Genomic DNA, 25,050 nt, shown 5'->3' with positions numbered 1-25,050 from the left:
TGCGCGACTTTCAGGAGTGTGCCTGGAAAGTGCCAGAATCACCAGAGAATCTGTGCAAAAGCTGCTGCCTCTGTGACCGCATTGAGGCACGTTCCCGTGTCTGCGAGTATACAGACGGCTCTTTCGCGTTCACTCCGAGGGAAACGGTCCGCTCTTGCTTCTGTGCGTACAGACGCGATTCGCTTGTCTCTTGCGAACACAGGGAACTCTGTGCATCCAAATCTACAGGCTAAGGACGCGTCTGCATATGTTTTGGTGAACAATCGAGTGTGCGTGTTCTGACAGCTGCCTCTATGCAGACGTCTCCACAGAGCCACTTCTGAATGCCCCGCAGCCCAGGACTGAATGGATACACTAACAAGTGCACCGGTGTGAGCAACCACATATGCAGAAGGACGTCTTTCATCTCACAGAAGCGCGAACGTCTTGGCGTTCAAGCACATGGCAGAAACAAGGTGTGAACAGATGCGCTGCTGCTATTTTCTCCGTTCGGCATGCTTCGTTGTAGCTCTCTTGCCGGTCGCCGGCTTAGCGGCTTGCTTTGCGCGACTAGGTCTGGGGAGAGAAGGAGATAGCGCCGGAAACCTTGCCTTTTGCCTTCTTCGGCGCTGGAACCTGGTTGCTGCGCCTTCTCTTTGTCCATGTGCACACACACGATTCCTCAGCGAAAACCATGCAGAAACCTTTCCACGAGCACCCAGGGATGTGCACCCAGCACCACGTGCACGCACACGCAGCTAGAGAAAAGCACCTACCTTTTCACACACTGATGCCTAAGCAAACGCGTGGCCACACACACGCACACATCCGCAAGCGCGCCTACTCCCATCTATTGAGGGAAAGACGGACGAGCAACGTCCTGACAGGCTTGAGGGGAAAAACGTCCGTTGATGGTTGGCGTACTGCACGCCCGCCTACGGGGCTGCAGGGGAATCCACATTTGGAAGGTACCTGAAGATGTGTGCCTGTTCTTGGAGCTCCGCTAGTAGGGTAGCAAAGACACTCGTAGGCAGTACTGAATGCTGCTCCGTGCTACTTCTCCTCCGCTGGCAAATGCTTCACAGTCGCCCTAGGAAAGACGTTTAACAATCGATCTCCAATAGAAACGAAACACATGATGCCATAAGGCGAAAGAATAGCAGGGCATCTCTTCACAAGCTTGTCCCTGATCTATAGCTGAGGGCAAACACTTGTGTGCTTGTGGGAGAGCCTGTGTCTTTCCTGGAAGCGTTTGGGAGTTTTGCTCAGACGCGTGTTTCCTCAAGTTCAAGAATCAAGATCTAGGATACCTGCAGACAGGTGCCTGTTTGTGTGGAGACAGTCTGTTTGAAACTGTGTTCCTCAGCGCCCGCTCTTTCTCCCCGTCGCTCCACACGCCTGGGAGTCCCTTTCTTTCTCTCCACAAGCACGTGTGTTGACTTCGTCGCACATGTGCATCTGCACAAGCGTTGAGCTCAGCAGAGTGTGTCTCTTGACACTTGATGTGCGTTGGCTGTGTCTGCGTGCTCCAGTGAAGAGAGAAACGGGAAATCATCTTGGTAGAGGCAACAAAGCAAAAGCGAGGCAGGATTGACATCTGCTCAACAGAGACGGATTCCCTGCGCTGACACAGTTCACAGTTACACGAGAAGCAATCTGAGCGGTCCATCGACCGGAGACGTGTTTCCCAAGAGGTCGTTTAGCGAGTGAACAGCAGTGTGCGCGACTTTCAGGAGTGTGCCTGGAAAGTGCCAGAATCACCAGAGCATCTGTGCAAAAGCTGCTGCCTCTGTGACCCCATTGAGGCACGTTCCCGTGTCTGCGAGTATACAGACGGCTCTTTCGCGTTCACTCCGAGGGAAACGGTCCGCTATTGCTTCTGTGCGTACAGACGCGATTCGCTTGTCTCTTGCGAACACAGGGAACTCTGTGCATCCAAATCTACAGGCTAAGGACGCGTCTGCATATGTTTTGGTGAACAATCGAGTGTGCGTGTTCTGACAGCTGCCTCTATGCAGAAGTCTCCACAGAGCCACTTCTGAATGCCCCGCAGCCCAGGACTGAATGGATACACTAACAAGTGCACCGGTGTGAGCAACCACATATGCAGAAGGACGTCTTTCATCTCACAGAAGCGCGAACGTCTTGGCGTTCAAGCACATGGCAGAAACAAGGTGTGAACAGGTGCGCTGCTGCTATTTTCTCCGTTCGGCATGCTTCGTTGTAGCTCTCTTGCCGGTCGCCGGCTTAGCGGCTTGCTTTGCGCGACTAGGTCTGCGGAGAGAAGGAGATAGCGCCGGAAACCTTGCCTTTTGCCTTCTTCGGCGCTGGAACCTGGTTGCTGCGCCTTCTCTTTGTCCATGTGCACACACACGATTCCTCAGCGAAAACCATGCAGAAACCTTTCCACGAGCACCCAGGGATGTGCACCCAGCACCACGTGCACGCACACGCAGCTAGAGAAAAGCACCTACCTTTTCACACACTGATGCCTAAGCAAACGCGTGGCCACACACACGCACACATCCGCAAGCGCGCCTACTCCCATCTATTGAGGGAAAGACGGACGAGCAACGTCCTGACAGGCTTGAGGGGAAAAACGTCCGTTGACGGTTGGCGCACTGCACGCCCGCCTACGGGGCTGCAGGGGAATCCACATTTGGAAGGTACCTGAAGATGTGTGCCTGTTCTTGGAGCTCCGCTAGTAGGGTAGCAAAGACACTCGTAGGCAGTACTGAATGCTGCTCCGTGCTACTTCTCCTCCGCTGGCAAATGCTTCACAGTCGCCCTAGGAAAGACGTTTAACAATCGATCTCCAAGAGAAACGAAACCCATGATGCCATAAGGCGAAAGAATAGCAGGGCATCTCTTCACAAGCTTGTCCCTGATCTATAGCTGAGGGCAAACACTTGTGTGCTTGTGGGAGAGCCTGTGTCTTTCCTGGAAGCGTTTGGGAGTTTTGCTCAGACGCGTGTTTCCTCAAGTTCAAGAATCAAGATCTAGGATACCTGCAGACAGGTGCCTGTTTGTGTGGAGACAGTCTGTTTGAAACTGTGTTCCTCAGCGCCCGCTCTTTCTCCCCGTCGCTCCACACGCCTGGGAGTCCCTTTCTTTCTCTCCACAAGCACGTGTGTTGACTTCGTCGCACATGTGCATCTGCACAAGCGTTGAGCTCAGCAGAGTGTGTCTCTTGACACTTGATGTGCGTTGGCTGTGTCTGCGTGCTCCAGTGAAGAGAGAAACGGGAAATCATCTTGGTAGAGGCAACAAAGCAAAAGCGAGGCAGGATTGACATCTGCTCAACAGAGACGGATTCCCTGCGCTGACACAGTTCACAGTTACACGAGAAGCAATCTGAGCGGTCCATCGACCGGAGACGTGTTTCCCAAGAGGTCGTTTAGCGAGTGAACAGCGGTGTGCGCGACTTTCAGGAGTGTGCCTGGAAAGTGCCAGAATCACCAGAGCATCTGTGCAAAAGCTGCTGCCTCTGTGACCGCATTGAGGCACGTTCCCGTGTCTGCGAGTATACAGACGGCTCTTTCGCGTTCACTCCGAGGGAAACGGTCCGCTATTGCTTCTGTGCGTACAGACGCGATTCGCTTGTCTCTTGCGAACACAGGGAACTCTGTGCATCCAAATCTACAGGCTAAGGACGCGTCTGCATATGTTTTGGTGAACAATCGAGTGTGCGTGTTCTGACAGCTGCCTCTATGCAGACGTCTCCACAGAGCCACTTCTGAATGCCCCGCAGCCCAGGACTGAATGGATACACTAACAAGTGCACCGGTGTGAGCAACCAGATATGCAGAAGGACGTCTTTCATCTCACAGAAGCGCGAACGTCTTGGCGTTCAAGCACATGGCAGAAACAAGGTGTGAACAGGTGCGCTGCTGCTATTTTCTCCGTTCGGCATGCTTCGTTGTAGCTCTCTTGCCGGTCGCCGGCTTAGCGGCTTGCTTTGCGCGACTAGGTCTGCGGAGAGAAGGAGATAGCACCGGAAACCTTGCCTTTTGCCTTCTTCGGCGCTGGAACCTGGTTGCTGCGCCTTCTCTTTGTCCATGTGCACACACACGATTCCTCAGCGAAAACCATGCAGAAACCTTTCCACGAGCACCCAGGGATGTGCACCCAGCACCATGTGCACCCAGCACACGCAGCTAGAGAAAAGCACCTACCTTTTCACACACTGATGCCTAAGCAAACGCGTGGCCACACACACGCACACATCCGCAAGCGCGCCTACTCCCATCTATTGAGGGAAAGACGGACGAGCAACGTCCTGACAGGCTTGAGGGGAAAAACGTCCGTTGATGGTTGGCGTACTGCACGCCCGCCTACGGGGCTGCAGGGGAATCCACATTTGGAAGGTACCTGAAGATGTGTGCCTGTTCTTGGAGCTCCGCTAGTAGGGTAGCAAAGACACTCGTAGGCAGTACTGAATGCTGCTCCGTGCTACTTCTCCTCCGCTGGCAAATGCTTCACAGTCGCCCTAGGAAAGACGTTTAACAATCGATCTCCAATAGAAACGAAACACATGATGCCATAAGGCGAAAGAATAGCAGGGCATCTCTTCACAAGCTTGTCCCTGATCTATAGCTGAGGGCAAACACTTGTGTGCTTGTGGGAGAGCCTGTGTCTTTCCTGGAAGCGTTTGGGAGTTTTGCTCAGACGCGTGTTTCCTCAAGTTCAAGAATCAAGATCTAGGATACCTGCAGACAGGTGCCTGTTTGTGTGGAGACAGTCTGTTTGAAACTGTGTTCCTCAGCGCCCGCTCTTTCTCCCCGTCGCTCCACACGCCTGGGAGTCCCTTTCTTTCTCTCCACAAGCACGTGTGTTGACTTCGTCGCACATGTGCATCTGCACAAGCGTTGAGCTCAGCAGAGTGTGTCTCTTGACACTTGATGTGCGTTGGCTGTGTCTGCGTGCTCCAGTGAAGAGAGAAACGGGAAATCATCTTGGTAGAGGCAACAAAGCAAAAGCGAGGCAGGATTGACATCTGCTCAACAGAGACGGATTCCCTGCGCTGACACAGTTCACAGTTACACGAGAAGCAATCTGAGCGGTCCATCGACCGGAGACGTGTTTCCCAAGAGGTCGTTTAGCGAGTGAACAGCAGTGTGCGCGACTTTCAGGAGTGTGCCTGGAAAGTGCCAGAATCACCAGAGCATCTGTGCAAAAGCTGCTGCCTCTGTGACCGCATTGAGGCACGTTCCCGTGTCTGCGAGTATACAGACGGCTCTTTCGCGTTCACTCCGAGGGAAACGGTCCGCTATTGCTTCTGTGCGTACAGACGCGATTCCCTTGTCTCTTGCGAACACAGGGAACTCTGTGCATCCAAATCTACAGGCTAAGGACGCGTCTGCATATGTTTTGGTGAACAATCGAGTGTGCGTGTTCTGACAGCTGCCTCTATGCAGACGTCTCCACAGAGCCACTTCTGAATGCCCCGCAGCCCAGGACTGAATGGATACACTAACAAGTGCATCGGTGTGAGCAACCACATATGCAGAAGGACGTCTTTCATCTCACAGAAGCGCGAACGTCTTGGCGTTCAAGCACATGGCAGAAACAAGGTGTGAACAGGTGCGCTGCTGCTATTTTCTCCGTTCGGCATGCTTCGTTGTAGCTCTCTTGCCGGTCGCCGGCTTAGCGGCTTGCTTTGCGCGACTAGGTCTGCGGAGAGAAGGAGATAGCGCCGGAAACCTTGCCTTTTGCCTTCTTCGGCGCTGGAACCTGGTTGCTGCGCCTTCTCTTTGTCCATGTGCACACACACGATTCCTCAGCGAAAACCATGCAGAAACCTTTCCACGAGCACCCAGGGATGTGCACCCAGCACCACGTGCACGCACACGCAGCTAGAGAAAAGCACCTACCTTTTCACACACTGATGCCTAAGCAAACGCGTGGCCACACACACGCACACATCCGCAAGCGCGCCTACTCCCATCTATTGAGGGAAAGACGGACGAGCAACGTCCTGACAGGCTTGAGGGGAAAAACGTCCGTTGACGGTTGGCGCACTGCACGCCCGCCTACGGGGCTGCAGGGGAATCCACATTTGGAAGGTACCTGAAGATGTGTGCCTGTTCTTGGAGCTCCGCTAGTAGGGTAGCAAAGACACTCGTAGGCAGTACTGAATGCTGCTCCGTGCTACTTCTCCTCCGCTGGCAAATGCTTCACAGTCGCCCTAGGAAAGACGTTTAACAATCGATCTCCAAGAGAAACGAAACACATGATGCCATAAGGCGAAAGAATAGCAGGGCATCTCTTCACAAGCTTGTCCCTGATCTATAGCTGAGGGCAAACACTTGTGTGCTTGTGGGAGAGCCTGTGTCTTTCCTGGAAGCGTTTGGGAGTTTTGCTCAGACGCGTGTTTCCTCAAGTTCAAGAATCAAGATCTAGGATACCTGCAGACAGGTGCCTGTTTGTGTGGAGACAGTCTGTTTGAAACTGTGTTCCTCAGCGCCCGCTCTTTCTCCCCGTCGCTCCACACGCCTGGGAGTCCCTTTCTTTCTCTCCACAAGCACGTGTGTTGACTTCGTCGCACATGTGCATCTGCACAAGCGTTGAGCTCAGCAGAGTGTGTCTCTTGACACTTGATGTGCGTTGGCTGTGTCTGCGTGCTCCAGTGAAGAGAGAAACGGGAAATCATCTTGGTAGAGGCAACAAAGCAAAAGCGAGGCAGGATTGACATCTGCTCAACAGAGACGGATTCCCTGCGCTGACACAGTTCACAGTTACACGAGAAGCAATCTGAGCGGTCCATCGACCGGAGACGTGTTTCCCAAGAGGTCGTTTAGCGAGTGAACAGCGGTGTGCGCGACTTTCAGGAGTGTGCCTGGAAAGTGCCAGAATCACCAGAGCATCTGTGCAAAAGCTGCTGCCTCTGTGACCGCATTGAGGCACGTTCCCGTGTCTGCGAGTATACAGACGGCTCTTTCGCGTTCACTCCGAGGGAAACGGTCCGCTATTGCTTCTGTGCGTACAGACGCGATTCCCTTGTCTCTTGCGAACACAGGGAACTCTGTGCATCCAAATCTACAGGCTAAGGACGCGTCTGCATATGTTTTGGTGAACAATCGAGTGTGCGTGTTCTGACAGCTGCCTCTATGCAGACGTCTCCACAGAGCCACTTCTGAATGCCCCGCAGCCCAGGACTGAATGGATACACTAACAAGTGCACCGGTGTGAGCAACCAGATATGCAGAAGGACGTCTTTCATCTCACAGAAGCGCGAACGTCTTGGCGTTCAAGCACATGGCAGAAACAAGGTGTGAACAGGTGCGCTGCTGCTATTTTCTCCGTTCGGCATGCTTCGTTGTAGCTCTCTTGCCGGTCGCCGGCTTAGCGGCTTGCTTTGCGCGACTAGGTCTGCGGAGAGAAGGAGATAGCGCCGGAAACCTTGCCTTTTGCCTTCTTCGGCGCTGGAACCTGGTTGCTGCGCCTTCTCTTTGTCCATGTGCACACACACGATTCCTCAGCGAAAACCATGCAGAAACCTTTCCACGAGCACCCAGGGATGTGCACCCAGCACCACGTGCACGCACACGCAGCTAGAGAAAAGCACCTACCTTTTCACACACTGATGCCTAAGCAAACGCGTGGCCACACACACGCACACATCCGCAAGCGCGCCTACTCCCATCTATTGAGGGAAAGACGGACGAGCAACGTCCTGACAGGCTTGAGGGGAAAAACGTCCGTTGACGGTTGGCGCACTGCACGCCCGCCTACGGGGCTGCAGGGGAATCCACATTTGGAAGGTACCTGAAGATGTGTGCCTGTTCTTGGAGCTCCGCTAGTAGGGTAGCAAAGACACTCGTAGGCAGTACTGAATGCTGCTCCGTGCTACTTCTCCTCCGCTGGCAAATGCTTCACAGTCGCCCGAGGAAAGACGTTTAACAATCGATCTCCAAGAGAAACGAAACACATGATGCCATAAGGCGAAAGAATAGCAGGGCATCTCTTCACAAGCTTGTCCCTGATCTATAGCTGAGGGCAAACACTTGTGTGCTTGTGGGAGAGCCTGTGTCTTTCCTGGAAGCGTTTGGGAGTTTTGCTCAGACGCGTGTTTCCTCAAGTTCAAGAATCAAGATCTAGGATACCTGCAGACAGGTGCCTGTTTGTGTGGAGACAGTCTGTTTGAAACTGTGTTCCTCAGCGCCCGCTCTTTCTCCCCGTCGCTCCACACGCCTGGGAGTCCCTTTCTTTCTCTCCACAAGCACGTGTGTTGACTTCGTCGCACATGTGCATCTGCACAAGCGTTGAGCTCAGCAGAGTGTGTCTCTTGACACTTGATGTGCGTTGGCTGTGTCTGCGTGCTCCAGTGAAGAGAGAAACGGGAAATCATCTTGGTAGAGGCAACAAAGCAAAAGCGAGGCAGGATTGACATCTGCTCAACAGAGACGGATTCCCTGCGCTGACACAGTTCACAGTTACACGAGAAGCAATCTGAGCGGTCCATCGACCGGAGACGTGTTTCCCAAGAGGTCGTTTAGCGAGTGAACAGCGGTGTGCGCGACTTTCAGGAGTGTGCCTGGAAAGTGCCAGAATCACCAGAGCATCTGTGCAAAAGCTGCTGCCTCTGTGACCGCATTGAGGCACGTTCCCGTGTCTGCGAGTATACAGACGGCTCTTTCGCGTTCACTCCGAGGGAAACGGTCCGCTATTGCTTCTGTGCGTACAGACGCGATTCGCTTGTCTCTTGCGAACACAGGGAACTCTGTGCATCCAAATCTACAGGCTAAGGACGCGTCTGCATATGTTTTGGTGAACAATCGAGTGTGCGTGTTCTGACAGCTGCCTCTATGCAGACGTCTCCACAGAGCCACTTCTGAATGCCCCGCAGCCCAGGACTGAATGGATACACTAACAAGTGCACCGGTGTGAGCAACCACATATGCAGAAGGACGTCTTTCATCTCACAGAAGCGCGAACGTCTTGGCGTTCAAGCACATGGCAGAAACAAGGTGTGAACAGGTGCGCTGCTGCTATTTTCTCCGTTCGGCATGCTTCGTTGTAGCTCTCTTGCCGGTCGCCGGCTTAGCGGCTTGCTTTGCGCGACTAGGTCTGCGGAGAGAAGGAGATAGCGCCGGAAACCTTGCCTTTTGCCTTCTTCGGCGCTGGAACCTGGTTGCTGCGCCTTCTCTTTGTCCATGTGCACACACACGATTCCTCAGCGAAAACCATGCAGAAACCTTTCCACGAGCACCCAGGGATGTGCACCCAGCACCACGTGCACGCACACGCAGCTAGAGAAAAGCACCTACCTTTTCACACACTGATGCCTAAGCAAACGCGTGGCCACACACACGCACACATCCGCAAGCGCGCCTACTCCCATCTATTGAGGGAAAGACGGACGAGCAACGTCCTGACAGGCTTGAGGGGAAAAACGTCCGTTGACGGTTGGCGCACTGCACGCCCGCCTACGGGGCTGCAGGGGAATCCACATTTGGAAGGTACCTGAAGATGTGTGCCTGTTCTTGGAGCTCCGCTAGTAGGGTAGCAAAGACACTCGTAGGCAGTACTGAATGCTGCTCCGTGCTACTTCTCCTCCGCTGGCAAATGCTTCACAGTCGCCCGAGGAAAGACGTTTAACAATCGATCTCCAAGAGAAACGAAACACATGATGCCATAAGGCGAAAGAATAGCAGGGCATCTCTTCACAAGCTTGTCCCTGATCTATAGCTGAGGGCAAACACTTGTGTGCTTGTGGGAGAGCCTGTGTCTTTCCTGGAAGCGTTTGGGAGTTTTGCTCAGACGCGTGTTTCCTCAAGTTCAAGAATCAAGATCTAGGATACCTGCAGACAGGTGCCTGTTTGTGTGGAGACAGTCTGTTTGAAACTGTGTTCCTCAGCGCCCGCTCTTTCTCCCCGTCGCTCCACACGCCTGGGAGTCCCTTTCTTTCTCTCCACAAGCACGTGTGTTGACTTCGTCGCACATGTGCATCTGCACAAGCGTTGAGCTCAGCAGAGTGTGTCTCTTGACACTTGATGTGCGTTGGCTGTGTCTGCGTGCTCCAGTGAAGAGAGAAACGGGAAATCATCTTGGTAGAGGCAACAAAGCAAAAGCGAGGCAGGATTGACATCTGCTCAACAGAGACGGATTCCCTGCGCTGACACAGTTCACAGTTACACGAGAAGCAATCTGAGCGGTCCATCGACCGGAGACGTGTTTCCCAAGAGGTCGTTTAGCGAGTGAACAGCAGTGTGCGCGACTTTCAGGAGTGTGCCTGGAAAGTGCCAGAATCACCAGAGCATCTGTGCAAAAGCTGCTGCCTCTGTGACCGCATTGAGGCACGTTCCCGTGTCTGCGAGTATACAGACGGCTCTTTCGCGTTCACTCCGAGGGAAACGGTCCGCTATTGCTTCTGTGCGTACAGACGCGATTCCCTTGTCTCTTGCGAACACAGGGAACTCTGTGCATCCAAATCTACAGGCTAAGGACGCGTCTGCATATGTTTTGGTGAACAATCGAGTGTGCGTGTTCTGACAGCTGCCTCTATGCAGACGTCTCCACAGAGCCACTTCTGAATGCCCCGCAGCCCAGGACTGAATGGATACACTAACAAGTGCACCGGTGTGAGCAACCACATATGCAGAAGGACGTCTTTCATCTCACAGAAGCGCGAACGTCTTGGCGTTCAAGCACATGGCAGAAACAAGGTGTGAACAGGTGCGCTGCTGCTATTTTCTCCGTTCGGCATGCTTCGTTGTAGCTCTCTTGCCGGTCGCCGGCTTAGCGGCTTGCTTTGCGCGACTAGGTCTGCGGAGAGAAGGAGATAGCGCCGGAAACCTTGCCTTTTGCCTTCTTCGGCGCTGGAACCTGGTTGCTGCGCCTTCTCTTTGTCCATGTGCACACACACGATTCCTCAGCGAAAACCATGCAGAAACCTTTCCACGAGCACCCAGGGATGTGCACCCAGCACCACGTGCACGCACACGCAGCTAGAGAAAAGCACCTACCTTTTCACACACTGATGCCTAAGCAAACGCGTGGCCACACACACGCACACATCCGCAAGCGCGCCTACTCCCATCTATTGAGGGAAAGACGGACGAGCAACGTCCTGACAGGCTTGAGGGGAAAAACGTCCGTTGACGGTTGGCGCACTGCACGCCCGCCTACGGGGCTGCAGGGGAATCCACATTTGGAAGGTACCTGAAGATGTGTGCCTGTTCTTGGAGCTCCGCTAGTAGGGTAGCAAAGACACTCGTAGGCAGTACTGAATGCTGCTCCGTGCTACTTCTCCTCCGCTGGCAAATGCTTCACAGTCGCCCTAGGAAAGACGTTTAACAATCGATCTCCAAGAGAAACGAAACACATGATGCCATAAGGCGAAAGAATAGCAGGGCATCTCTTCACAAGCTTGTCCCTGATCTATAGCTGAGGGCAAACACTTGTGTGCTTGTGGGAGAGCCTGTGTCTTTCCTGGAAGCGTTTGGGAGTTTTGCTCAGACGCGTGTTTCCTCAAGTTCAAGAATCAAGATCTAGGATACCTGCAGACAGGTGCCTGTTTGTGTGGAGACAGTCTGTTTGAAACTGTGTTCCTCAGCGCCCGCTCTTTCTCCCCGTCGCTCCACACGCCTGGGAGTCCCTTTCTTTCTCTCCACAAGCACGTGTGTTGACTTCGTCGCACATGTGCATCTGCACAAGCGTTGAGCTCAGCAGAGTGTGTCTCTTGACACTTGATGTGCGTTGGCTGTGTCTGCGTGCTCCAGTGAAGAGAGAAACGGGTAATCATCTTGGTAGAGGCAACAAAGCAAAAGCGAGGCAGGATTGACATCTGCTCAACAGAGACGGATTCCCTGCGCTGACACAGTTCACAGTTACACGAGAAGCAATCTGAGCGGTCCATCGACCGGAGACGTGTTTCCCAAGAGGTCGTTTAGCGAGTGAACAGCAGTGTGCGCGACTTTCAGGAGTGTGCCTGGAAAGTGCCAGAATCACCAGAGCATCTGTGCAAAAGCTGCTGCCTCTGTGACCGCATTGAGGCACGTTCCCGTGTCTGCGAGTATACAGACGGCTCTTTCGCGTTCACTCCGAGGGAAACGGTCCGCTATTGCTTCTGTGCGTACAGACGCGATTCCCTTGTCTCTTGCGAACACAGGGAACTCTGTGCATCCAAATCTACAGGCTAAGGACGCGTCTGCATATGTTTTGGTGAACAATCGAGTGTGCGTGTTCTGACAGCTGCCTCTATGCAGACGTCTCCACAGAGCCACTTCTGAATGCCCCGCAGCCCAGGACTGAATGGATACACTAACAAGTGCATCGGTGTGAGCAACCACATATGCAGAAGGACGTCTTTCATCTCACAGAAGCGCGAACGTCTTGGCGTTCAAGCACATGGCAGAAACAAGGTGTGAACAGATGCGCTGCTGCTATTTTCTCCGTTCGGCATGCTTCGTTGTAGCTCTCTTGCCGGTCGCCGGCTTAGCGGCTTGCTTTGCGCGACTAGGTCTGCGGAGAGAAGGAGATAGCGCCGGAAACCTTGCCTTTTGCCTTCTTCGGCGCTGGAACCTGGTTGCTGCGCCTTCTCTTTGTCCATGTGCACACACACGATTCCTCAGCGAAAACCATGCAGAAACCTTTCCACGAGCACCCAGGGATGTGCACCCAGCACCACGTGCACGCACACGCAGCTAGAGAAAAGCACCTACCTTTTCACACACTGATGCCTAAGCAAACGCGTGGCCACACACACGCACACATCCGCAAGCGCGCCTACTCCCATCTATTGAGGGAAAGACGGACGAGCAACGTCCTGACAGGCTTGAGGGGAAAAACGTCCGTTGACGGTTGGCGCACTGCACGCCCGCCTACGGGGCTGCAGGGGAATCCACATTTGGAAGGTACCTGAAGATGTGTGCCTGTTCTTGGAGCTCCGCTAGTAGGGTAGCAAAGACACTCGTAGGCAGTACTGAATGCTGCTCCGTGCTACTTCTCCTCCGCTGGCAAATGCTTCACAGTCGCCCTAGGAAAGACGTTTAACAATCGATCTCCAAGAGAAACGAAACACATGATGCCATAAGGCGAAAGAATAGCAGGGCATCTCTTCACAAGCTTGTCCCTGATCTATAGCTGAGGGCAAACACTTGTGTGCTTGTGGGAGAGCCTGTGTCTTTCCTGGAAGCGTTTGGGAGTTTTGCTCAGACGCGTGTTTCCTCAAGTTCAAGAATCAAGATCTAGGATACCTGCAGACAGGTGCCTGTTTGTGTGGAGACAGTCTGTTTGAAACTGTGTTCCTCAGCGCCCGCTCTTTCTCCCCGTCGCTCCACACGCCTGGGAGTCCCTTTCTTTCTCTCCACAAGCACGTGTGTTGACTTCGTCGCACATGTGCATCTGCACAAGCGTTGAGCTCAGCAGAGTGTGTCTCTTGACACTTGATGTGCGTTGGCTGTGTCTGCGTGCTCCAGTGAAGAGAGAAACGGGTAATCATCTTGGTAGAGGCAACAAAGCAAAAGCGAGGCAGGATTGACATCTGCTCAACAGAGACGGATTCCCTGCGCTGACACAGTTCACAGTTACACGAGAAGCAATCTGAGCGGTCCATCGACCGGAGACGTGTTTCCCAAGAGGTCGTTTAGCGAGTGAACAGCAGTGTGCGCGACTTTCAGGAGTGTGCCTGGAAAGTGCCAGAATCACCAGAGCATCTGTGCAAAAGCTGCTGCCTCTGTGACCGCATTGAGGCACGTTCCCGTGTCTGCGAGTATACAGACGGCTCTTTCGCGTTCACTCCGAGGGAAACGGTCCGCTATTGCTTCTGTGCGTACAGACGCGATTCCCTTGTCTCTTGCGAACACAGGGAACTCTGTGCATCCAAATCTACAGGCTAAGGACGCGTCTGCATATGTTTTGGTGAACAATCGAGTGTGCGTGTTCTGACAGCTGCCTCTATGCAGACGTCTCCACAGAGCCACTTCTGAATGCCCCGCAGCCCAGGACTGAATGGATACACTAACAAGTGCACCGGTGTGAGCAACCACATATGCAGAAGGACGTCTTTCATCTCACAGAAGCGCGAACGTCTTGGCGTTCAAGCACATGGCAGAAACAAGGTGTGAACAGGTGCGCTGCTGCTATTTTCTCCGTTCGGCATGCTTCGTTGTAGCTCTCTTGCCGGTCGCCGGCTTAGCGGCTTGCTTTGCGCGACTAGGTCTGCGGAGAGAAGGAGATAGCGCCGGAAACCTTGCCTTTTGCCTTCTTCGGCGCTGGAACCTGGTTGCTGCGCCTTCTCTTTGTCCATGTGCACACACACGATTCCTCAGCGAAAACCATGCAGAAACCTTTCCACGAGCACCCAGGGATGTGCACCCAGCACCACGTGCACGCACACGCAGCTAGAGAAAAGCACCTACCTTTTCACACACTGATGCCTAAGCAAACGCGTGGCCACACACACGCACACATCCGCAAGCGCGCCTACTCCCATCTATTGAGGGAAAGACGGACGAGCAACGTCCTGACAGGCTTGAGGGGAAAAACGTCCGTTGACGGTTGGCGCACTGCACGCCCGCCTACGGGGCTGCAGGGGAATCCACATTTGGAAGGTACCTGAAGATGTGTGCCTGTTCTTGGAGCTCCGCTAGTAGGGTAGCAAAGACACTCGTAGGCAGTACTGAATGCTGCTCCGTGCTACTTCTCCTCCGCTGGCAAATGCTTCACAGTCGCCCTAGGAAAGACGTTTAACAATCGATCTCCAAGAGAAACGAAACACATGATGCCATAAGGCGAAAGAATAGCAGGGCATCTCTTCACAAGCTTGTCCCTGATCTATAGCTGAGGGCAAACACTTGTGTGCTTGTGGGAGAGCCTGTGTCTTTCCTGGAAGCGTTTGGGAGTTTTGCTCAGACGCGTGTTTCCTCAAGTTCAAGAATCAAGATCTAGGATACCTGCAGACAGGTGCCTGTTTGTGTGGAGACAGTCTGTTTGAAACTGTGTTCCTCAGCGCCCGCTCTTTCTCCCCGTCGCTCCACACGCCTGGGAGTCCCTTTCTTTCTCTCCACAAGCACGTGTGTTGACTTCGTCGCACATGTGCATCTGCACAAGCGTTGAGCTCAGCAGAGTGTGTCTCTTGACACTTGATGTGCGTTGGCTGTGTCTGCGTGCTCCAGTGAAGAGAGAAACGGGTAATCATCTTGGTAGAGGCAACAAAGCAAAAGCGAGGCAGGATTGACATCTGCTCAACAGAGACGGATTCCCTGCGCTGACACAGTTCACAGTTACACGAGAAGCAATCTGAGCGGTCCATCGACCGGAGACGTGTTTCCCAAGAGGTCGTTTAGCGAGTGAACAGCAGTGTGCGCGACTTTCAGGAGTGTGCCTGGAAAGTGCCAGAATCACCAGAGCATCTGTGCAAAAGCTGCTGCCTCTGTGACCGCATTGAGGCACGTTCCCGTGTCTGCGAGTATACAGACGGCTCTTTCGCGTTCACTCCGAGGGAAACGGTCCGCTATTGCTTCTGTGCGTACAGACGCGATTCGCTTGTCTCTTGCGAACACAGGGAACTCTGTGCATCCAAATCTACAGGCTAAGGACGCGTCTGCATATGTTTTGGTGAACAATCGAGTGTGCGTGTTCTGACAGCTGCCTCTATGCAGACGTCTCCACAGAGCCACTTCTGAATGCCCCGCAGCCCAGGACTGAATGGATACACTAACAAGTGCACCGGTGTGAGCAACCACATATGCAGAAGGACGTCTTTCATCTCACAGAAGCGCGAACGTCTTGGCGTTCAAGCACATGGCAGAAACAAGGTGTGAACAGGTGCGCTGCTGCTATTTTCTCCGTTCGGCATGCTTCGTTGTAGCTCTCTTGCCGGTCGCCGGCTTAGCGGCTTGCTTTGCGCGACTAGGTCTGCGGAGAGAAGGAGATAGCGCCGGAAACCTTGCCTTTTGCCTTCTTCGGCGCTGGAACCTGGTTGCTGCGCCTTCTCTTTGTCCATGTGCACACACACGATTCCTCAGCGAAAACCATGCAGAAACCTTTCCACGAGCACCCAGGGATGTGCACCCAGCACCACGTGCACGCACACGCAGCTAGAGAAAAGCACCTACCTTTTCACACACTGATGCCTAAGCAAACGCGTGGCCACACACACGCACACATCCGCAAGCGCGCCTACTCCCATCTATTGAGGGAAAGACGGACGAGCAACGTCCTGACAGGCTTGAGGGGAAAAACGTCCGTTGACGGTTGGCGCACTGCACGCCCGCCTACGGGGCTGCAGGGGAATCCACATTTGGAAGGTACCTGAAGATGTGTGCCTGTTCTTGGAGCTCCGCTAGTAGGGTAGCAAAGACACTCGTAGGCAGTACTGAATGCTGCTCCGTGCTACTTCTCCTCCGCTGGCAAATGCTTCACAGTCGCCCTAGGAAAGACGTTTAACAATCGATCTCCAAGAGAAACGAAACCCATGATGCCATAAGGCGAAAGAATAGCAGGGCATCTCTTCACAAGCTTGTCCCTGATCTTTAGCTGAGGGCAAACACTTGTGTGCTTGTGGGAGAGCCTGTGTCTTTCCTGGAAGCGTTTGGGAGTTTTGCTCAGACGTGTGTTTCCTCAAGTTCAAGAATCAAGATCTAGGATACCTGCAGACAGGTGCCTGTTTGTGTGGAGACAGTCTGTTTGAAACTGTGTTCCTCAGCGCCCGCTCTTTCTCCCCGTCGCTCCACACGCCTGGGAGTCCCTTTCTTTCTCTCCACAAGCACGTGTGTTGACTTCGTCGCACATGTGCATCTGCACAAGCGTTGAGCTCAGCAGAGTGTGTCTCTTGACACTTGATGTGCGTTGGCTGTGTCTGCGTGCTCCAGTGAAGAGAGAAACGGGAAATCATCTTGGTAGAGGCAACAAAGCAAAAGCGAGGCAGGATTGACATCTGCTCAACAGAGACGGATTCCCTGCGCTGGCACAGTTCACAGTTACACGAGAAGCAATCTGAGCGGTCCATCGACCGGAGACGTGTTTCCCAAGAGGTCGTTTAGCGAGTGAACAGCAGTGTGCGCGACTTTCAGGAGTGTGCCTGGAAAGTGCCAGAATCACCAGAGCATCTGTGCAAAAGCTGCTGCCTCTGTGACCGCATTGAGGCACGTTCCCGTGTCTGCGAGTATACAGACGGCTCTTTCGCGTTCACTCCGAGGGAAACGGTCCGCTATTGCTTCTGTGCGTACAGACGCGATTCGCTTGTCTCTTGCGAACACAGGGAACTCTGTGCATCCAAATCTACAGGCTAAGGACGCGTCTGCATATGTTTTGGTGAACAATCGAGTGTGCGTGTTCTGACAGCTGCCTCTATGCAGACGTCTCCACAGAGCCACTTCTGAATGCCCCGCAGCCCAGGACTGAATGGATACACTAACAAGTGCACCGGTGTGAGCAACCACATATGCAGAAGGACGTCTTTCATCTCACAGAAGCGCGAACGTCTTGGCGTTCAAGCACATGGCAGAAACAAGGTGTGAACAGGTGCGCTGCTGCTATTTTCTCCGTTCGGCATGCTTCGTTGCAGCTCTCTTGCCGGTCGCCGGCTTAGCAGCTTGCTTTGCGCGACTAGGTCTGCGGAGAGAAGGAGATAGCGCCGGAAACCTTGCCTTTTGCCTTCTTCGGCGCTGGAACCTGGTTGCTGCGCCTTCTCTTTGTCCATGTGCACACACACGATTCCTCAGCGAAAACCATGCAGAAACCTTTCCACGAGCACCCAGGGATGTGCACCCAGCACCACGTGCACGCACACGCAGCTAGAGAAAAGCACCTACCTTTTCACACACTGATGCCTAAGCAAACGCGTGGCCACACACACGCACACATCCGCAAGCGCGCCTACTCCCATCTATTGAGGGAAAGACGGACGAGCAACGTCCTGACAGGCTTGAGGGGAAAAACGTCCGTTGACGGTTGGCGCACTGCACGCCCGCCTACGGGGCTGCAGGGGAATCCACATTTGGAAGGTACCTGAAGATGTGTGCCTGTTCTTGGAGCTCCGCTAGTAGGGTAGCAAAGACACTCGTAGGCAGTACTGAATGCTGCTCCGTGCTACTTCTCCTCCGCTGGCAAATGCTTCACAGTCGCCCGAGGAAAGACGTTTAACAATCGATCTCCAAGAGAAACGAAACACATGATGCCATAAGGCGAAAGAATAGCAGGGCATCTCTTCACAAGCTTGTCCCTGATGTATAGCTGAGGGCAAACACTTGTGTGCTTGTGGGAGAGCCTGTGTCTTTCCTGGAAGCGTTTGGGAGTTTTGCTCAGACGCGTGTTTCCTCAAGTTCAAGAATCAAGATCTAGGATACCTGCAGACAGGTGCCTGTTTGTGTGGAGACAGTCTGTTTGAAACTGTGTTCCTCAGCGCCCGCTCTTTCTCCCCGTCGCTCCACACGCCTGGGAGTCCCTTTCTTTCTCTCCACAAGCACGTGTGTTGACTTCGTCGCACATGTGCATCTGCACAAGCGTTGAGCTCAGCAGAGTGTGTCTCTTGACACTTGATGTGCGTTGGCTGTGTCTGCGTGCTCCAGTGAAGAGAGAAACGGGAAATCATCTTGGTAGAGGCAACAAAGCAAAAGCGAGGCAGGATTGACATCTGCTCAACAGAGACGGATTCCCTGCGCTGGCACAGTTCACAGTTACACGAGAAGCAATCTGAGCGGTCCATCGACCGGAGACGTGTTTCCCAAGAGGTCGTTTAGCGAGTGAACAGCAGTGTGCGCGACTTTCAGGAGTGTGCCTGGAAAGTGCCAGAATCACCAGAGCATCTGTGCAAAAGCTGCTGCCTCTGTGACCGCATTGAGGCACGTTCCCGTGTCTGCGAGTATACAGACGGCTCTTTCGCGTTCACTCCGAGGGAAACGGTCCGCTCTTGCTTCTGTGCGTACAGACGCGATTCGCTTGTCTCTTGCGAACACAGGGAACTCTGTGCATCCAAATCTACAGGCTAAGGACGCGTCTGCATATGTTTTGGTGAACAATCGAGTGTGCGTGTTCTGACAGCTGCCTCTATGCAGACGTCTCCACAGAGCCACTTCTGAATGCCCCGCAGCCCAGGACTGAATGGATACACTAACAAGTGCACCGGTGTGAGCAACCACATATGCAGAAGGACGTCTTTCATCTCACAGAAGCGCGAACGTCTTGGCGTTCAAGCACATGGCAGAAACAAGGTGTGAACAGGTGCGCTGCTGCTATTTTCTCCGTTCGGCATGCTTCGTTGCAGCTCTCTTGCCGGTCGCCGGCTTAGCAGCTTGCTTTGCGCGACTAGGTCTGCGGAGAGAAGGAGATAGCGCCGGAAACCTTGCCTTTTGCCTTCTTCGGCGCTGGAACCTGGTTGCTGCGCCTTCTCTTTGTCCATGTGCACACACACGATTCCTCAGCGAAAACCATGCAGAAACCTTTCCACGAGCACCCAGGGATGTGCACCCAGCACCACGTGCACGCACACGCAGCTAGAGAAAAGCACCTACCTTTTCACACACTGATGCCTAAGCAAACGCGTGGCCACACACACGCACACATCCGCAAGCGCGCCTACTCCCATCTATTGAGGGAAAGACGGACGAGCAACGTCCTGACAGGCTTGAGGGGAAAAACGTCCGTTGACGGTTGGCGCACTGCACGCCCGCCTACGGGGCTGCAGGGGAATCCACATTTGGAAGGTACCTGAAGATGTGTGCCTGTTCTTGGAGCTCCGCTAGTAGGGTAGCAAAGACACTCGTAGGCAGTACTGAATGCTGCTCCGTGCTACTTCTCCTCCGCTGGCAAATGCTTCACAGTCGCCCTAGGAAAGACGTTTAACAATCGATCTCCAAGAGGAACGAAACCCATGATGCCATAAGGCGAAAGAATAGCAGGGCATCTCTTCACAAGCTTGTCCCTGATGTATAGCTGAGGGCAAACACTTGTGTGCTTGTGGGAGAGCCTGTGTCTTTCCTGGAAGCGTTTGGGAGTTTTGCTCAGACGCGTGTTTCCTCAAGTTCAAGAATCAAGATCTAGGATACCTGCAGACAGGTGCCTGTTTGTGTGGAGACAGTCTGTTTGAAACTGTGTTCCTCAGCGCCCGCTCTTTCTCCCCGTCGCTCCACACGCCTGGGAGTCCCTTTCTTTCTCTCCACAAGCACGTGTGTTGACTTCGTCGCACATGTGCATCTGCACAAGCGTTGAGCTCAGCAGAGTGTGTCTCTTGACACTTGATGTGCGTTGGCTGTGTCTGCGTGCTCCAGTGAAGAGAGAAACGGGAAATCATCTTGGTAGAGGCAACAAAGCAAAAGCGAGGCAGGATTGACATCTGCTCAACAGAGACGGATTCCCTGCGCTGACACAGTTCACAGTTACACGAGAAGCAATCTGAGCGGTCCATCGACCGGAGACGTGTTTCCCAAGAGGTCGTTTAGCGAGTGAACAGCAGTGTGCGCGACTTTCAGGAGTGTGCCTGGAAAGTGCCAGAATCACCAGAGCATCTGTGCAAAAGCTGCTGCCTCTGTGACCGCATTGAGGCACGTTCCCGTGTCTGCGAGTATACAGACGGCTCTTTCGCGTTCACTCCGAGGGAAACGGTCCGCTATTGCTTCTGTGCGTACAGACGCGATTCGCTTGTCTCTTGCGAACACAGGGAACTCTGTGCATCCAAATCTACAGGCTAAGGACGCGTCTGCATATGTTTTGGTGAACAATCGAGTGTGCGTGTTCTGACAGCTGCCTCTATGCAGACGTCTCCACAGAGCCACTTCTGAATGCCCCGCAGCCCAGGACTGAATGGATACACTAACAAGTGCACCGGTGTGAGCAACCAGATATGCAGAAGGACGTCTTTCATCTCACAGAAGCGCGAACGTCTTGGCGTTCAAGCACATGGCAGAAACAAGGTGTGAACAGGTGCGCTGCTGCTATTTTCTCCGTTCGGCATGCTTCGTTGTAGCTCTCTTGCCGGTCGCCGGCTTAGCGGCTTGCTTTGCGCGACTAGGTCTGGGGAGAGAAGGAGATAGCGCCGGAAACCTTGCCTTTTGCCTTCTTCGGCGCTGGAACCTGGTTGCTGCGCCTTCTCTTTGTCCATGTGCACACACACGATTCCTCAGCGAAAACCATGCAGAAACCTTTCCACGAGCACCCAGGGATGTGCACCCAGCACCACGTGCACGCACACGCAGCTAGAGAAAAGCACCTACCTTTTCACACACTGATGCCTAAGCAAACGCGTGGCCACACACACGCACACATCCGCAAGCGCGCCTACTCCCATCTATTGAGGGAAAGACGGACGAGCAACGTCCTGACAGGCTTGAGGGGAAAAACGTCCGTTGATGGTTGGCGTACTGCACGCCCGCCTACGGGGCTGCAGGGGAATCCACATTTGGAAGGTACCTGAAGATGTGTGCCTGTTCTTGGAGCTCCGCTAGTAGGGTAGCAAAGACACTCGTAGGCAGTACTGAATGCTGCTCCGTGCTACTTCTCCTCCGCTGGCAAATGCTTCACAGTCGCCCTAGGAAAGACGTTTAACAATCGATCTCCAAGAGGAACGAAACACATGATGCCATAAGGCGAAAGAATAGCAGGGCATCTCTTCACAAGCTTGTCCCTGATCTATAGCTGAGGGCAAACACTTGTGTGCTTGTGGGAGAGCCTGTGTCTTTCCTGGAAGCGTTTGGGAGTTTTGCTCAGACGCGTGTTTCCTCAAGTTCAAGAATCAAGATCTAGGATACCTGCAGACAGGTGCCTGTTTGTGTGGAGACAGTCTGTTTGAAACTGTGTTCCTCAGCGCCCGCTCTTTCTCCCCGTCGCTCCACACGCCTGGGAGTCCCTTTCTTTCTCTCCACAAGCACGTGTGTTGACTTCGTCGCACATGTGCATCTGCACAAGCGTTGAGCTCAGCAGAGTGTGTCTCTTGACACTTGATGTGCGTTGGCTGTGTCTGCGTGCTCCAGTGAAGAGAGAAACGGGAAATCATCTTGGTAGAGGCAACAAAGCAAAAGCGAGGCAGGATTGACATCTGCTCAACAGAGACGGATTCCCTGCGCTGACACAGTTCACAGTTACACGAGAAGCAATCTGAGCGGTCCATCGACCGGAGACGTGTTTCCCAAGAGGTCGTTTAGCGAGTGAACAGCGGTGTGCGCGACTTTCAGGAGTGTGCCTGGAAAGTGCCAGAATCACCAGAGCATCTGTGCAAAAGCTGCTGCCTCTGTGACCGCATTGAGGCACGTTCCCGTGTCTGCGAGTATACAGACGGCTCTTTCGCGTTCACTCCGAGGGAAACGGTCCGCTATTGCTTCTGTGCGTACAGACGCGATTCCCTTGTCTCTTGCGAACACAGGGAACTCTGTGCATCCAAATCTACAGGCTAAGGACGCGTCTGCATGTGTTTTGGTGAACAATCGAGTGTGCGTGTTCTGACAGCTGCCTCTATGCAGACGTCTCCACAGAGCCACTTCTGAATGCCCCGCAGCCCAGGACTGAATGGATACACTAACAAGTGCACCGGTGTGAGCAACCAGATATGCAGAAGGACGTCTTTCATCTCACAGAAGCGCGAACGTCTTGGCGTTCAAGCACATGGCAGAAACAAGGTGTGAACAGATGCGCTGCTGCTATTTTCTCCGTTCGGCATGCTTCGTTGTAGCTCTCTTGCCGGTCGCCGGCTTAGCGGCTTGCTTTGCGCGACTAGGTCTGCGGAGAGAAGGAGATAGCGCCGGAAACCTTGCCTTTTGCCTTCTTCGGCGCTGGAACCTGGTTGCTGCGCCTTCTCTTTGTCCATGTGCACACACACGATTCCTCAGCGAAAACCATGCAGAAACCTTTCCACGAGCACCCAGGGATGTGCACCCAGCACCACGTGCACGCACACGCAGCTAGAGAAAAGCACCTACCTTTTCACACACTGATGCCTAAGCAAACGCGTGGCCACACACACGCACACATCCGCAAGCGCGCCTACTCCCATCTATTGAGGGAAAGACGGACGAGCAACGTCCTGACAGGCTTGAGGGGAAAAACGTCCGTTGATGGTTGGCGTACTGCACGCCCGCCTACGGGGCTGCAGGGGAATCCACATTTGGAAGGTACCTGAAGATGTGTGCCTGTTCTTGGAGCTCCGCTAGTAGGGTAGCAAAGACACTCGTAGGCAGTACTGAATGCTGCTCCGTGCTACTTCTCCTCCGCTGGCAAATGCTTCACAGTCGCCCTAGGAAAGACGTTTAACAATCGATCTCCAATAGAAACGAAACACATGATGCCATAAGGCGAAAGAATAGCAGGGCATCTCTTCACAAGCTTGTCCCTGATCTATAGCTGAGGGCAAACACTTGTGTGCTTGTGGGAGAGCCTGTGTCTTTCCTGGAAGCGTTTGGGAGTTTTGCTCAGACGCGTGTTTCCTCAAGTTCAAGAATCAAGATCTAGGATACCTGCAGACAGGTGCCTGTTTGTGTGGAGACAGTCTGTTTGAAACTGTGTTCCTCAGCGCCCGCTCTTTCTCCCCGTCGCTCCACACGCCTGGGAGTCCCTTTCTTTCTCACCACAAGCACGTGTGTTGACTTCGTCGCACATGTGCATCTGCACAAGCGTTGAGCTCAGCAGAGTGTGTCTCTTGACCCTTGATGTGCGTTGGCTGTGTCTGCGTGCTCCAGTGAAGAGAGAAACGGGAAATCATCTTGGTAGAGGCAACAAAGCAAAAGCGAGGCAGGATTGACATCTGCTCAACAGAGACGGATTCCCTGCGCTGACACAGTTCACAGTTACACGAGAAGCAATCTGAGCGGTCCATCGACCGGAGACGTGTTTCCCAAGAGGTCGTTTAGCGAGTGAACAGCAGTGTGCGCGACTTTCAGGAGTGTGCCTGGAAAGTGCCAGAATCACCAGAGCATCTGTGCAAAAGCTGCTGCCTCTGTGACCGCATTGAGGCACGTTCCCGTGTCTGCGAGTATACAGACGGCTCTTTCGCGTTCACTCCGAGGGAAACGGTCCGCTATTGCTTCTGTGCGTACAGACGCGATTCCCTTGTCTCTTGCGAACACAGGGAACTCTGTGCATCCAAATCTACAGGCTAAGGACGCGTCTGCATATGTTTTGGTGAACAATCGAGTGTGCGTGTTCTGACAGCTGCCTCTATGCAGACGTCTCCACAGAGCCACTTCTGAATGCCCCGCAGCCCAGGACTGAATGGATACACTAACAAGTGCACCGGTGTGAGCAACCACATATGCAGAAGGACGTCTTTCATCTCACAGAAGCGCGAACGTCTTGGCGTTCAAGCACATGGCAGAAACAAGGTGTGAACAGGTGCGCTGCTGCTATTTTCTCCGTTCGGCATGCTTCGTTGTAGCTCTCTTGCCGGTCGCCGGCTTAGCGGCTTGCTTTGCGCGAATAGGTCTGCGGAGAGAAGGAGATAGCGCCGGAAACCTTGCCTTTTGCCTTCTTCGGCGCTGGAACCTGGTTGCTGCGCCTTCTCTTTGTCCATGTGCACACACACGATTCCTCAGCGAAAACCATGCAGAAACCTTTCCACGAGCACCCAGGGATGTGCACCCAGCACCACGTGCACGCACACGCAGCTAGAGAAAAGCACCTACCTTTTCACACACTGATGCCTAAGCAAACGCGTGGCCACACACACGCACACATCCGCAAGCGCGCCTACTCCCATCTATTGAGGGAAAGACGGACGAGCAACGTCCTGACAGGCTTGAGGGGAAAAACGTCCGTTGACGGATGGCGCACTGCACGCCCGCCTTCGGGGCTGCAGGGGAATCCACATTATGAAGGAAGGAATCGTGTGTGTGCACATGGACAAAGAGAAGGCGCAGCAACCAGGTTCCAGCGCCGAAGAAGGCAAAAGGCAAGTTTTCCGGCGCTATCTCCTTCACTCCCCAGTCCTAGTCGCGCAAAGCAAGCCGCTAAGCCGGAGACCGGCAAGAGAGCTACAAGGAAGCATGCCGAACGGAGAAAATAGCAGCAGCGCATCTGTTCACACCTTGTTTCTGCCATGTGCTTGAACGCCAAGACGTTCGCGCTTCTGTGAGATGAAAGACGTCCTTCTGCATATGTGGTTGCTCACACCGGTGCACTTGTTAGTGTATCCATTCAGTCCTG

Source organism: Patagioenas fasciata, chromosome 1, assembly GCF_037038585.1.
Source record: "Patagioenas fasciata isolate bPatFas1 chromosome 1, bPatFas1.hap1, whole genome shotgun sequence".
Classification (NCBI taxonomy): Eukaryota; Metazoa; Chordata; class Aves; order Columbiformes; family Columbidae; genus Patagioenas; species Patagioenas fasciata.
Note: the sequence above shows the minus strand (reverse complement) of the source record.